The following is a 16,053-nucleotide window of genomic DNA, read 5'->3' as shown; positions in this document are numbered from 1 at the left end:
AGTCACGGTACCTGTGAACAGGCTGGCTGCGTTCGTGGGAGAGTGAATGAGACACTTGGGACGAAATGATCTGGAAAATAAAAACTTCTTGGTGAACTGACTGGTTTGGTTTATCTACAGATGCATGTTGTCTCCGGGAACTTGAAAGGTCCCGGATTACAGGAAGTCAGGTGGCTAACACAAACATCTCCAACAGAAGAATAATGCACGCGCCTTAGCTGACTTTTATAAGTTCTCGCGCGACTATTACACACAAAGCTAACGCTAAGTATGCGCGTTGCTAGCTGGCTGTCATGCTGCCTGCTACATCTCTTTAAAACTCACTTTTAACACTGTCGTCACTATTAGTGCAACAGGAACTGCGACAGATGAGTCTATAAACCATTCACAGCGTGAAACTTACGCTTCAACTGCTTCCTAAAGCGCCACGTACAAGTCCAACAGTCAGTGTGTGAGTACGCTACCGGCAGATGTCAACACAAGGTGCATGTAAACTAGGGATTATGGGTATTGTAGTTTAGACGTCAAGCGGCTGTATAGAGGGCATGGATAAAATGACTACATTACCCGCGTAAGCAGAGAAGGTGCGCTTATAGCGAACACCAGCGAACACCGAATTCTGTTTTATGGGCGGAGTTAGTACTTGTAAACGGGACATGCGGTCTCCGCCTGAAAAGAAAAGTAAACTTTAGTATCCTCTCTGCTACAGTACAGGGAGACGAGACGACGAGGCTCCAGTTCATTCAGTGCAAAGGCAGCAATAAATATAAAAAGAGTAAGAAATTAATATACACTTTAAGACTAAGGTAAAAGTAAAAGGAATAAAGATACACTTTAAAATTAAGGTAAAAGCATCAATAACAGTCTGAATTTACATATAAAATTTGAATGATTTAAAGTGACCTTGAAGTGGTTTAAAATAGCTAGCGTAGCAGCTTTACAAATCTAACCAGTTCAAGGTACGTGTCCATGTTTTTGGAGTCTGCAGACTTTTCCTTTCTTTTGCCATCTACGCTCTATGATTCTGATACTTTTATTCTTTAAAGCCAGCTTATGATTCATGACACGACCTGATGCTGAGCACATTTTAATGAGCACTAAATCACCTGAATTTTTACTTTCCACAATAAGTAGTTACAGTAGTGGTTTTTGATACGGGCGACACGGGCGGTTGGTGGTGGGGGGCGGCATCACGGGCATTGGCAAAATAAATAAATAAATTAATTACTTAATTAATAAATTACTCGTACTCATGCTACCAGAAATACACCTGAGACAAAGTGAATCTGTGAACTAAGGTGTAGGTCTATTAGGTTATGTTGTGGCGATCCTCGGGTTGAGGGATGGGTGTTCATACTGGAGTGCAAAATTAAAACCAATGGAAGATGGACAAGAAAGTTCAAAGCCATCAGGTCCTCTGTTTAGAAAAAAGAGAAAAGAAGAGGAAGAGAAACGAGCAAAAGATGCAGGTAAGCAGATGTGTGATTGGATAATGGCAGGTCATCCTGAAACAATCAGAATCAGAATACTTTATTGATCCCTAAGGAAATGATGTGGGTTACAGTTGCTCCAAGAAGAAATGGTAAAAATAGCAACAGTAACAGACTAAACTCCAAATACTGTGTAATACATTATGTTACAGCAGAGTTACAGATTTAAGAAATAGCACTAATACATACAGATCACTCCATTAAATATCAAGGATTAACAGAGGGGATTATAAATAAATATCAAGAAAATTGACAAGAATATTTCAGAGTAGAAAAGAGTGTGTGTAAAAAGGGTGAAACTATTGCAGTGTTCACAGTGTGTTAGATGGAGGAGTTGTACAGGGAGACGGCCACAGGCAGTAATGATTTCCTGTGTCGGTCAGTGGTGCATCATGGGTAATCTCAGTCTCTCACTGAACGTGCTCCTGTGACGGGCCAGCATGTCATGGAGTGGGTGGGAGGAATTATCCAATATTGTCTTTATCTTGGACAACATCTACCTCTCAGACACCACCCTAACGGAGTCCAGCTCCATCCCCACAACGTTACTGGCCTTGTGGATCAGTTAATTTAATCTGTTGGCATCTGTGACCCTCAACCTGCTGCCCCAGCATGCAACAGCATAGAGGATAGCACTGACCACAACAGAGATACAACAAGATAACATCAATTAGTATGGATAGTGAAAACGTCTGTTTACGTTTGTTAGGGGGGGCGCCAGAGGGAGTGTTCGCCCAGGGCACCAAACAGGCTAGAACCGCCACTGAGTAGTTAACACAGTCAAACACACCTTTTGTCATGGTCCTGAGTCTGAGGACTCAGTGTTTTGTGTTTCCTTATGCTTTTGTTCATTCCGAGTGTGTATTCTGTTGTGATTTTGCCATTTGCCATGTGATTTTGGGCAACCGTGGCTCAGGGGGTTGGGAATCGCATCTGTAACCGGAAGGTCGCCGGTTCGATCCCTGGGCTCTCTGTCCTGGTCGTTGTGTCCTTGGGCAAGACACTTTACCCTACTTGCCTACTGGTGTTGGCCAGAGGGGCCGATGGCGCGATATGGCAGCCTCGCTTCTGTCAGTCTGCCCCAGGGCAGCTGTGGCTACAACCGTAGCTTGCCTCCACCAGTGTGTGACTGTGAGAGTGAATGAATAGTGGCATTGTAAAGTGCTTTGGGTGCCTTGAAAAGCGCTATATAAATCCAATCTATTATTATTATCATTTGTTAGGTTTCTGTTCTTTGCCTGCCTGCTCCCACTTCTCTGTGTTCCCTCTGTCTGTCCATGGTGTTATTGTGTCTGCTCATGAGTCTGCCTGTCAAGTTCAGTGTCCTGTCTGGTTCTCTGTGTCTGTTAGTTTCCTGTTTTATTCTGAAAGTTCATGTCTCATGTCAGTGTGTTCAGTTTTACCTCTCCCCTGTCTCGTTAGCCTAATTGCTCCCAGCTGTGTCTCCCGCCTGTGGCCCATTCCCTGATTACTCCCCGTGTATTTAAGCCCTGTGTTTTCCTGTGCTCTCTGTCGCGTCGTCTGTTTAGTTCCATGTCAGTCTGTATTATTCTGTTACCTGGTATTCATTCTGCGTCTCTCTGCCATCTCTCTTTGTGCATTTTGCTCCTCCTCCCGTGAGTGTCTGGTTTAAGTTTTGTTCTTTAGTTTTCCCAGTTTAGGTTTGTTTACTCCCCGCTCTGCTCTTCCTGTTTTGTCACCTTCTCACCGCTGTAAATAAACACTCACTCGCACCCCAGCCAGTACCTGCATTTTGGATCCTTTTTTCAATACACCACACGACTGCCCCCAGCCGTGACACCTTTCAGCTTTTCATATACAGTGGAACCCCGACTTACGAAATTAATTCGTTCCAGAGGGTCTTTCGTAAGTCAAGTTTTTCGTAAGTCGAAGCACCTTTTTCCATCGGCTTTTGAGTGAGGCGATGCTGGCTGAAGACGAAGTTCTTGGTGGAGGAGGATGTGGCGGAGGTTGAAGAAAGCATACGTATGCATTAGGGGTGCAACGATATTCGTATCGATATTGAACCGTTCGATACAGTGCTTTCGGTTCGGTACACATATGTATCGAACAATACAACATTTTTAATTTATTTGATCAACTTTCCTTCTGACGATGCTGTCTGTGTTGAGAGCTCAGTGGATCTGCGTTCGACTACTCCGCCTAGGCTGCACTGTTGAGCGCAGATCCACTGAGCACAGCGCAAGCTAGTGAGACAGAAGTTAAGCTCTCCTTGCAACATGGCAAATTGAACCTCCCCCACCCTCATTCAGATCTGGCGTTTGGAACTATCTTGGTCTTCATGTGACGGATGACCCTGAAGGTAAGCGCGTCATGGACTAAAGTAAAACAGGATGTATGGGCTCAAAATGTGGTCATAAATATTTTGTACTTGTAAAAAAGATTTGTGTGTGGACTTAGGAAAAAAAAAAACCCTGCAAGTTACAAGTACGGATTTTGACCCTATTTTTCTTCCTTTCATCTGATTGGTCAATGTCATGTCAATCACAAATGTAACAATCCAATCAGAGAACAGATGGGTTTGGCTGTCGGAGGGGCGCTTCTTTGAACTGCAGGTCCTTGAAGGGTGATACAGTTTGAAGCAGGAGGATCGCTATATAAATATCCGATAGCAGCTAGGTCCCCTAACTTTCAGCAGCTGTTGAAAGGAAAAAGTTGTGGTATATCAGTGGTTATAAATACCATTATTACTTTAGGATTAGTTTAACACAAAGTCAGGGCTGACCCGAGACCATGGCTGTGAGTCACAGGGCGCAGCATAAAAGTCCTTTCACATCGGACGCAGGATGTGCTGCTAATGCTAACTGCTAACTAAAAGCAAAGGATCCAGAATTTGTTACGCTGGCTGCTGAGCTCTGTGGGTTTTTGCAGCTGCTCTACCTGTACTAGATGCACCTGCTCCTTGTCTTTTCTATCTCTGACTTTATGTTCTCTACAAGAGTTTTTTTTTTTTTTTTTGCTGGTTCTTCAAATGTTCAATAAAAACATGTATGCGAATTCATAACGAAGAAAGCTTTGTAATGAAGACTATCATTTCCAAAACACTGCCCGCCCCCACCCCGCGGTCCGCAGCGCTGTTGAAAAGGCTGTGGAAGTCCCTGTATTAAACACGTAGACCTGTGACACACAAATCACCAAAAAACGCTGGGTTGGCATGTAAAAGGGCATTTATTCCCTTCAAAGACCTTCAGTTCAAAAAAAGCGCCCCTCGACAGCTAAACCCATCTGTTCTCTGATTGGATTGTTACATTTGTGATTGACATGACATTGACCAATCAGATGAAAGGAAGAAAAATAGGGTCAAAATCCGTACTTGTAACTTGCAGGGGTTTTTTTTTCTAAGTCCACACACAAATCTTTTTTACGCGTACAAAATATTTATGACCACATTTTGAGCCCATACGGATGTGGCACGCAGAGATGGGCAGTAACGTGTTACTTGACCGTAGGAACACTGCTTTACCTAAACCGTGATTTTTTTTTTTTTTTTTTTTTTTTTTGCAAGAATGTCTCATGACAGTGACGTAAGCGAGTGCGCCGTTCGTGACAACAGCTGTGTGCAGATCAACAATGGATCACATATCGAGTGCAGAGAGAGTATGAGCGTGCAGCGTTTAAAGCGTGGAAGTCCTGACCTTACTTTGAGTTTGATTCCATAAAAAGTGACCAAAACATTAGCGTCCTTGGTGCGTGGGAAGAAAACTTCTTTTTACAGCGAAAAAAACCCTAAACTTCCAAGCAAGCACCGAGTAGCTACGACATAATGGGAAACTCACAGAAACTCGCGGATTCTTCAACTGACCGCGGCACACCTGCACCAGGGTAACCCTCCGCCTACCGCAGTCCTGCTTTACAGGTGAAAATAGAGCAACAGGACCGCTGAGTCTTTGATTTTATTTATTTTCTGCTGCGTTTTACTTGCATCTATTTGAAAGACTGAGTGTAAACACAAAAAATATTTTATTTTATGTGCTGGAATGTGCAGAAAATAGGTTTAAATGTTAAACTAATTTATTCAAATCAGAGAATGTTGCATATAATTAAATGTTTGCTTGATGCATAAAGTTAAAAGATTAAAACTAATAAAACAAGTTAAAAAAAGAGACTTTTCCATTTGATTACATTTTGTATGATGGATTATGCAGAAAAAGTAGAATTGGGCTGAAAGATCTATCGCTTTATCACCTCTTCAGGTTGTGAATCGTGTTTTTAAAAAGTAACTAAGTAAGTAATTAATTACTTTTGAAAATAAGTAATCAGTAAAGTAACGGGATTACTCTTTTGGGGAAGTAATCAGTAATTAGTTACTGATTACTTTTTCAAGTAACTTGACCAACACTGGACATCAGTGCTGGTATTGGTATTTGATCGATACTAGTGCAATAGGATCTATCCAGTATACAGCCCACTGAATTGTGTGATTTAACTAAAATGAAAAAATAGACCTGAAAATGCACTATGACCATTTTTTGTGTGGACTGTGATGTGTGTTTTATTTTAAAGCACATTTAAACAACAGAAGCCGACCAAAGGTGCTGTAGAGACAGGCACACACATTCCAGGTCTCCAGCTTCAAAATACAGTGGAACCCCGGCGTACGAAGACCCCGTTTAACGAAAAATTCAAGTTACAAAGGCACTTAACGGCAATACTTCTGCCCGTGGTACGGCAAAATGCCCGCGTAACAAAATAGATAAAATAGAAAATTTTAATAAATTAAATTCCATAATGTTATGTACATGTACACGTACGTATGTATGCATGCATACTAGGGGTGCAACGATACACAAAATTCACGGTTCGGTTCGATACTTTGGTGTCACGGTTTGATATTTTTTCGATACAAAAAAAATGTTCATGCCTTTTTAATTTGTCATTTATTAAAATTATAAATATATATTTTAACTCAAAAGTACAGTTTTTAAATTGAATGTTGCTGAAATAACTACAGTGACCATCAGAACCATGAAAAAATATTGCCGTAAACAGTTTATTTTGCGACACCACGAAACAAACGATAGCGTAAAATGAAACGACAGACGTTTTTATATTGTCATCCAATATATATCGTTATATCGAACAGCCCTAATAACAAAGACAGATTTCACAGCTGCTCTGTTCCCAACTTCTACTGCGTGACTGACAGCCTGGAGTTTGAAATCCTCTTTGTAACCGTGTCTCTGAACAGGTGCCATTTATGGTCCTTATACACACACAGTACGGTAATATTACGTTGAAGCACAGTACGTATCACTCTGCGAGGCTCCTCGGTAGCTGTAATGCTCCGACAATCCATCAAGTGGTGCAGCTCCGTAGCTTAGCAAAGTCGAACTAAAACATTTATTGACAGATTGCTGAGCGCCGTGTTCCACATAAAATCGGTTCGCGGTCAGTAAGCACAACCAGAATTCATACATAAGGCACATCGTCGATTTTTGAGAAATTGAAAGGATTTAGGGGCTGCAGGTCATTAGCGCAGATAGCTCGCTAACACGTTGACGCTGTCCAGCCCCACGCACGGGGCGATGCGCAGTAACTCGTTAACGGAGATTTGCCGTGTCCATCTTGTCGCTGCCTGCAGGTGAAGCGATGGGGGAGGAGGGGGAGTTGTGTTCAGGGAAGGAGAGGAGAGGCGGAGTAACATTGCATAGAGACAAAAGTGGACGAAAGAGAGGCAAACTTGCGGCTCCACGAGTATAATTACAACGTAACATAGACTATATCGATATAAAGGATGTTGTCACATCTTATATATCGTATAAAAATATATCGATATTTATTTATTTATTTTTTTTCATTTTTTGTGTCCCGTTTGGATCTTTAGCATCAGAATTGTTGTCTTAAGGCCAAGAAAGATGCCAAGCGGATTTATTTTACCAAGTGGATCATCATGGCCTTGCCATATTGGTCCATTTGATTGACCTGTATTATAATTATGTATTTATTTTATTTTCAGTTCCTACAAACGGGACAGACATGACTGGGGGATAGGACAGGGAGAAAGAATGAAAGAAAGAGAGGGAGAGAAAGAAAAACAGAGGGGAGAAGAGACGGTGAGAAGGGGGGAAGAAAGAAAACAACAAAACACCTGGATCACATGTATGGAGAAAAAAAACAGAAGAGAAAGCAAACAACAAAGAGCAACATAATAAAAAAACAGCACCATCACAATAAACTAGCTAGCAGTAGATATCAGTAGATACTAAATAATAAACGATATTGTGCAGCACGCAAGATAGACAGCGCACAATGTGCTTTGAGGCAGCAGCCAAAAAAGGTGTAGTGAGCACCTGTGTGTACACCTGTGTGCACACCTGTGTGGATCAGCATGCTTGCATTCCAAAGGTTTCTCCATGTAACGATCTGCTAGGGAGTGTGGGGAGCCATAGCCCCGTCCACCAGGGTATGAAGCAGGTATGGAGGAGATCCAGGCCCCAGATATCCAGAGGCCCCAGAGTACAAGGACCCGAGGAGGACCACCAAAGGGGGGGAACCGTGCCACCCTCCTGGGAAGAGCTGAGTAGAGCCCCAAAGGAGAGGTCACCCCGCAGCTACGGAGCAGAGGCCAGAGGGGGTTGCAGTGGCGTGCCCGCGGGCTCTGCCGGCAGCCAGCTGTGCCAGAGAGGACCGAGCTTCAGGCCCAGAGGCCTGAGGGCATCCCACCCCCCGGAAGGAGCCCAGCCGGGCCACAGGCGCCCGGCCCCGCCAATCAGCTACCAGGAGTGAGCCGGTACATACATGAGCGCCCAGCCCCAGACGACAAGGACCACCAACACACCAACGTCTGAGGGCATCAACCACCGGCAGGGAGTGTGGTGAGGGGAGATAGGCCTCCGTACTTTAGAGGGCCTGAGATGTACCCAGAGAGGTTGAGTCTAAGGCCCAACCTGACATATAGACACAGACGAACAGGCACACGCGGACACAGACGTGCATTCCCACCCCATATGCACAACCAAATACTCGGCACTCACCCCACGTGTAGACAGACACAAATGGACACTGCACAGACAGTCGCACTCCCCAAACATACTCTATATCCCAGGTCCAGGTACCCCCGCCCTCAGAGGGGCAAGCCGCACCTAGACCCAGGACATGTAACCCTTCTCTCTGGGGTGGAGGCAAGCGAACCACCTCCTTATCTGCAGTAGCGGGGAGGCCCCGCATCCCAGACCCCAGTCTGACGGCCAGCACCTCCTCCCAGCCCCCCAGCCCTGACGGCTAACAGAACCGGGGTGAGTGAAGACCTCAAACCTCCCTACGCCCGCTCATATGTAGTGTTGCTGTGTGCTGTTCTAAAGTGCATTTAAAACACAGGAGAGCATGGTACTAGCTTCCTCTCAGAGAGCAGCACGGCTCCTCCCGAAAACCCTTAGTGTCTAAATACATTTAAAATTGAGGAGGGTAGGGCACCAGCGCCAGAGGTGGGTTGGAGTACACAAACCATCCTCTGGATGCTGTAAAACGTGCCCACCCCCAAGGCCCTATATGTATGTGTTATGTGAGAGTGTGAGTAATGTGGATGTCTAGGTTGCAGAATAAAATTGAGGCACAGGCAGCCAGAAGGGGACAGAGGGGGAGTGCCTCCCCTGCACCCTGGTGACATGCCTGCACCCCAAGCCCTGCGTGTGTGGGTGGGTGTGGTAGAGCGGGAATAGGGAGGCAGCTGAGGATGGGGAGGGAAGAAAGGGAGGGGCAAGCGGCCCCTCCCTGGGGCCAGCTCCCCCGCTGACCCCAGTAGGCACCTCCACACTCTGGAACCCACCAGGGCAAGGGGGCCCAGCCCCATCCGGACCGGGGCCCGCAGCAGCAGCACCGCCCAGCCCCACAGAGTCCGGGGCAGCCCACCCGACTCCATCCCAGAGAAAACTGCACCCACCCCATCATCCAATCATCTCCCAAACTACACAAGACAATAGACACCCAGGTTGAGTTCATTCTCCACCTCTCCTATATCTCTCCCCCCACCTGCAGAGTGAGCTCCTGTAGTGAGGAGACCACCTGCAAAGATATAACAACCTCCCCACCAGTTGGAGAGCCCCCTAGATATATCGATATTTTTAAATAACTTGATATATCGCCCAGTCCTAATCGAGGGTACAGATGGTTTGTACCGTCTCTTCCGCTCTCGACACTTAGCTCCAGCTCTACAGCCCCGTCTCCTCCGTCGTAACTCCCTGGGGATCTCAGTTCAGTGTCAAGTCTGCGTCCTTGTGAATTGTTTCTTGTTTCCTGTTTTATTGTGAAGGGCAGTGTCTCATGTGAGTGTATTCAGTTTTGCTTCCCTTGTCTCGCCTTGTCAGTTACTTCCAGCTGTTCCCCACCTGTGTGTAATCTCCCTGTGTTCTTCTGTGTGTATTTAAGTCACGTCTACTCGTGTGCTGGTCGCTGGTCTGTCTGTGTATCCTCCATGTGTTTTCCCTGCCGTCCACCTTCATATGCTTTGCTGTTTTGTAGTGTAGTTTGTCCCAGTATAGATTAGCTTTAGTTCCGTTCTGCCATTATTTCACCTTGTGCTTTATTTTACAATAAACCACCTTTGCATCTCAGCGAGTGCCTACATTTGGATCCTCATTTAATTCCTCCACACGGCTCATCCCCGTTAGCCGTGACAGTACAGACCAGCCAGATTATGGATCCAGCGGCATTCGCCCCACCCAAGAAGCTCCAGGAGGACATTATCGACTCTGCTTCGAGGTTGGTTAACCTGTGGCTGGAACATGAACATTGACTCTGTTTTGGACTTTGGGACTGCTTATTCTGGGGTTATTTTTTGTGCAGGAAGTGTTTTCCCCGCCTCACCTGCAACAGCTGTTATTAAGACTGCTTCTCCTGCGACTGCTCTCACCCAGCCAGAAGCTTGGTTAACCTCCTAGCTAGAAGCTTAGTCAGCTGCCCAGCCAGAAGCTCCATTTTCACCTCAACCTTCACTTCAGTCATTAGCTCGGCCTGCTATGAAGCCACTTGTGTTGCCACTAGCCCAGTCTGCTAATCAGTGCACAGCTCAACCTTTAGTTCGGCCGCCAGTGCAATCTATAGCTCAGTCTCCTGTGTTGCCGCTAGCTCAGCCATTAGTTCGACTGCCTGCTCACTCCATCACTCAGTCGCCTATAGCTCAACTGTCAGTCCACTCAGTGATTCAGCCACCATTTTCAACGACTCATCCTAAGCAGGGAACACACTTCACTAAAACATTTGCTGGTTCTCAAAAGCTGGCCTTCTTAGAGATGGTAACTCTCTCCAGGGCCTCCTGGAGCCAACTCTGGACCCCTAGAGGCTAAGACACCAGCGTCAGCTGCTTCACCTGGGAACTCTACTGAGCAGTCTCAGCCGTCATCACCCGCTGAGAGCTCCAGCGAGTTCACCCATCCGCCTCTGTCCTCTGCTGGGTGTGTTTGTGAACACTTTCAGCCCCTTGAGGACTGCATACCGCTGTCGCTGCCTGAGCCGAACCAATGTAATGCTCAGCTCCTGCCAGCATCAACACTGCCAGGGGCCTCCTTGCCTGCTGGTTCTGTGCCGGTCTCCGCTGGAGGGTCCGAGGGGCCGCTTCAGCCATCTGCTGTCTGCGCTGGAGGGTCCGTGGAGCCGTCGAGGGCGGCCTCTGAACGAGTTTGTCCTAGCCACTGCCTTTCACTTGGTTGGCCTCCGGACCGGCTTTGTCGCCGCCACTGCCTTCAGCATGGCCGGCCGCCTGAACTGTTTTCACGCCGCCGTTGCCGTCTGCATGGTTGGCCTCCTGAACTGTGTCCACACAGCTGCTGCTTGAAAACAGCTGCTGATGAAACCTAGAAACATGGCGTGGAGAACAAGGTGTGAACAACAGACGACTTGACCAAGAATGAACAGAAACACACAGACTAAATACACACAAGGGTGATTAGGGGAAGTGGAAACACATGGGGAAACAGCTGACACTAGTCTGACATAACGAGACAAAGGAAGAAAAGCTGACTACACTGACATAGGACACAGACCTTCAAAATAAAACAGGAAACATGAGACGCAGACAAGGCAATATAAACTTGACAACATAAGACGCAGCATGAAACAGGGAGAGGGAAACTTAAATACAGGGGTAGAAAACACAAAGAGAAACTAATAAACAAATGAACTTAGCTACCCTAAAGAACTTAAACATACCATTCAAATAAACTAAAACTCAAAACGCTGGGGCAACAGACCCAGGAATGTGACACCTACTGCTGGATTTAGATTTTTTGGACTGTTTTCCTGGACTCCAGCGTTTTTGACTCATCTGGACCCAAGCTCCATGTCTTTTGTTTTGTTTCTGTCCCTCCGTAATTTAAAAGAATGGAAGTTGGTCAGAGCTCCTGTAACTGCCAGCCTCTCCCGTGGCGCCATCTTGAACTTTTTCAAATGTGCTGAGGTCCTCTCCCAAAGGCCTCGGAGTTTTAGCGTCATGCCCAGTATCTGAACTTTTCCTGGGACTGGGGTCCTCTGGACGGAGAGCTCTGATGTGCCTGGAATCTGCTCGAGCCACTCTTCAAGTTTTGGGGATACAACTTCCAGTTCTTCCATCACCACTGGGACTACAGTAGACGTTAGCTCCTACATTTGCTCCAGCTGCTCCTTCACCTCCTGGTACTTCTCTATTTTCTCACGCTCTTGTGTTATTGTAGAGTCTTTACCTTACGATATAAAGCACGTTGAGGTAACTGTTGCTGTGATTTGGCAGTACACAAATAAAACTGAATTGATTGAATGTTGTCCATTGCCACACTATCACTTCTTCTACTCCTTGTTAACCACCACTATATCAGGCTGGTTGGCCAACAGCTACCCATCTGTCTGGAACTTTCCACAGGACCACAGGAAGCATTGAAGTCCCACAGGACAAGGATTGTTTTCGGTGGTTTCCCATCAGAATTTTGGGACTTTAATTAATTTGCTGCATTGATGTTCCTGTACACTATCCCAGACATCTGGTGCATCTCAGTCTAGCGGATAGCAGGAGGATGTAAGAAGCAAGCAGTGCAAGCTAGGACTGTGCATACTGTTTCTGAGGCACTTTTTCACAGTCTGCAACTTGAATCTTGTTGGCTGTGGTAGATTGCTGCATCTGTGGATCTGATCCTGTGCTGCCACGATCAGAGCCTCTGTGCTGTCCTGTTAGCCAGTCATTTCTAGCCACTGGTAGAATCTCTCAATTTCTGCCACTAACATCCAGGATTGTGGTTTTAACACCCACTGTTCCTGGCTCCCCCCCTTTCTGTGGCTTGTAGCGGCTGTGTTTGTCTGAGTGCATTGTGAGGAGTTCTCATGTCTTGACATCAGTGGCATGTATTTCTTCCTGTCATATATTTAGAGCTCAGATCTGCTGAAGGTCATTTCAAAGGGCTCATCCTGTTCCTCCTTGCACAAAGGAGGAGATAAGGGTCTGGCTGATGGGTCGAGGACCTTCTTGGCTTCTTTGCCAGCTTAAATTACAGTCCTGTCATATCTGATTCTTTGTTATGGGAATCCTTATAACCATACAAGACAGGAAATATTTATTATGTAGTAAATGAGGGGAAAATAGGAAGCAAAAATTACATACTCTTACAAATTGTCATACTCAGTATGTTCTAATACTTTTTTTTGAGAATTTCTGACACATATAAGGACTCTCCTAACAGAACGAACCCACTGGGGGTTTGTTGCAATCACATTTCACTGTATTCACAGCTTTTGGCATGACAGAATACTTAGATGTTTGTCCAACTTGAATTCCACCCAACATAAATTCAGTTGGCTGAAGATCATTTGGGAAGGTCCTATAGGTGACAGTGCATGTAAACAAATGGCTTCAAAGATGGTGTGCACCACATACATGTACCTGCAACAGCGAAAATAGTAACATAGAGGCTATAAGTCACAGAGAAGAAAAAAAGGCAAATTGTGGAGGTAAGCATCAACGACACAGAGCTCTCAGTTCTCACTCCTTCTTTATTCGTCTCCAACATCAACTGCGCATATCGCGCCACAAAACACAGGAACACACTTCCTATACACTGGGTGTGAGTGGAGCCCTCTAGTGGTCCACCACACATGCCCCCCCCCCCCCCCCCCCCCCCCGAACACCCAGCAGAACTAGTCCAGGACCCGGGGCTTAAGCAAACGGCTGGAATGGCTGAACTGGGGCGGTGGGGAACTGACAGAGGGCAACCCAGCCCGGGAGCGAGGCTGGCACTGGCGGTCAGAAAAAGCTGCAGACGATCCTGATCCTCTTGCATAACATGTGCAGGCTTAAGTCTGTCAACAGAGACAACTTCCTGCCGACCGCCAAAGTCCAAAATGAAATGTTTGTTGCCTGGTTTAATAACCCTGTATGGCCCGTCATATGGTGGACGCAGCGGAGTCCTATGGGCATCGTGCCTGACGAAAACGAAACGAGCAGAGTCCAACGAACTCGGAACAAAAGTGTCAGGCAGGCAGTGGTGCACAGGACCAGGAACAGGAAATGAGTCTTTTGGGGGGCGAAAAGGCAACAAAGAGGTATCGAAACATGGGGGAGGGCTCTCAGGTAAGAATTCCCCGGGGACCCGGAGAGGCTGGCTGAGGACCAGTTCAGCCGGGGAAACCCCGAGGTCTTCTTTAACCGCGCTACGCAATCCCAGCAAAACCGCAATCCCAGCAAAACCTACGGAAGACGGTCGACCCAGTCGCCACTTGTTAAGGAAGCCCGGAGCGTGGCCTTAAGTGACCGGTGAAACCGTTCGCACATCCCATTAGCTTGCGGGTGGTATCCTGTGGTGCGGTGGACCTTGACTCCCAGGCCGTCAGCCATAGCAGACCAGAGCTCGGAAACAAACTGGGGGCCCCTGTCCGAGGTAATGTCAGCAGGGGGGCCGAAACGTGAAACCCACGTTGACAAAAATGCCCTGGCCACCGTCGCCGCTGTCGTGGACGCCAGGGGTACCGCCTCCGGCCACCTGGTTGTGCGGTCCACCACAGTCAAAAGGTGCGTGAAACCCTGTGACTGCGGCAAGGGACCAACCAGGTCCACATGAACGTGATCGAAACGCCTACCCGGGACACGGAAAGGTTCGAGGGGTGCCTGTGTGTGCCGGTGGATTTTCGAGCGTTGGCATGGGATACAAACCGCCGCCCATTCTTTCACCGTCTTGCGAAGGCCCGGCCAAACAAACCTGGCGCTGACCAGCTTGACCGAGGCCCGGACGCCGGGATGAGAGATGGCATGCATCGAGTCAAAAACACGACGACGCCACAAAAGGGGAACCACCGGGCGGGGGCGGCCGGTGGAAACGTCGCAAAGAAGGTGTGGATCGCCGTCCCACACCGGGGTGTCCTCCAGCACGAGGCCCGTTTTTGTTGACTGAAGGGCAAGGACGTCCGGGTCAGCATGTTGCTCGGCGGCCATGGCAGCGTAGTCGATACCGACATACACCGGAGAAACCAACATACGTGAGAGACAGTCAGCGACGTGATTGGACTTACCAGCCACATGCTGAATGTCTGTGGTAAACTCTGAAATGGCCGCCAACTGGCGCTGCTGGCGCTGCTGGCGTGCGCTCCATGGGTCAGAGACCTTGGACATCGCAAACGTCAAAGGTTTGTGGTCAATGTACGCAGTAAAGTTGCGACCCTCGAGGAAAAAACAAAAATGTCATGTCGTGAGGTGCAGGGCCAGCAACTCCCTGTCAAAAACACTGTACTTGCGTTCAGCATCCCGGAGCATACGACTGAAAAAGGCGAGCGGTTGCCAGAGACCTGAAACCCGCTGTTCCAACACCCCACCCACTGCCACGTCAGAGGCATCGGTGGTCAACGCGATCTCCACCGACGGAAGCGGGTGGGCCAGATAAACAAAAATGAACGGCAGCCCACGCAAAACGGAGTTCATCAGCCGCTGAAAGGTCTGGGCGGCACCTGTCAGGCCAAATGGCATGCGCAAAAACTCGAACAAGCCGAAGGGGGTAATGACAGCGGTTTTAGGAATGTCTTCAGCGCGCACGGGAACCTGGTGATACCCCCGCACCAAGTCAATTTTAGAAACAATCGACGTTCCGGCGAGATTGGCAGAAAAATCCTGAATGTGGGGGATGGGGTAACTGTCATTCTCCGTGGCATTATTTAAATGGCGGAAATCTCCGCATGGCCACCACCGACCGTCCGATTTGGGCATCATGTGAAGCGGAGAGGCCCATGCACTGTTCGAACGCTGTACAATGCCAAGGCGCTCCATGGCTGCAAACTCTTCCCGAGCGATGGACAGTTTCGCGGGGTCGAGGCGGCGTGCGCGCACGAACACCAGGGGTTCGACCGTGGGAATATAATGCTCAACCCCATGCTTCGTTACTGTGCTAGAGAAATTAGGGACAGACAGCGATGGAAACTCTAAAAGCAAATGCTGAAAAGCATCCCCGGAGGTCACTACATTAGCCTGAATCAGGGGCTCGGCGGCCCGAGTAAAACAGGGTAGCGAAGAAAACGAGAGAGCATCGATTAAACGTCTGTTAGCAACATCGACAAGCAGTCCATGAGCACACAGGAAATCAGCACCCAAAATAGTTACAGA

General features: G+C 47.5%; 1 protein-coding gene across 7 annotated transcripts in view; it reads right to left on the bottom strand.

Annotated features, from left to right (window-relative positions):
- The window catches only part of ascc3 (activating signal cointegrator 1 complex subunit 3), a 142,653-nt gene extending 142,112 nt beyond the window's left edge, over positions 1–541 (bottom strand). Inside the window, exons 1-2 of one of the 7 annotated variants that reach the window (XM_086310280.1) lie at positions 404–481; positions 12–70 (exon numbers count right to left, since the gene is read on the bottom strand). The gene's annotated coding sequence lies outside the window, so the exon portion shown is untranslated. Of the gene's footprint in view, positions 1–11; positions 267–324 lie in introns of those variants that run through there. The other 6 variants (XM_086310284.1, XM_086310281.1, XM_086310283.1 and 3 more) reach the window with 6 other exon arrangements.
- Positions 542–16,053: the final 15,512 nt, after the last annotated feature.

The sequence above is a fragment of the Aulonocara sp. 'chitande type north' Nkhata Bay genome, linkage group LG11 (genome assembly GCF_057382095.1).
Source record: "Aulonocara sp. 'chitande type north' Nkhata Bay isolate Kocher_YH1m ecotype deep benthic linkage group LG11, A_spYH_male_GT1.1, whole genome shotgun sequence".
NCBI lineage: Eukaryota > Metazoa > Chordata > Actinopteri > Cichliformes > Cichlidae > Aulonocara > Aulonocara sp. 'chitande type north' Nkhata Bay.
Note: the sequence above shows the minus strand (reverse complement) of the source record. Positions and strands in the feature narration are given on the sequence as shown.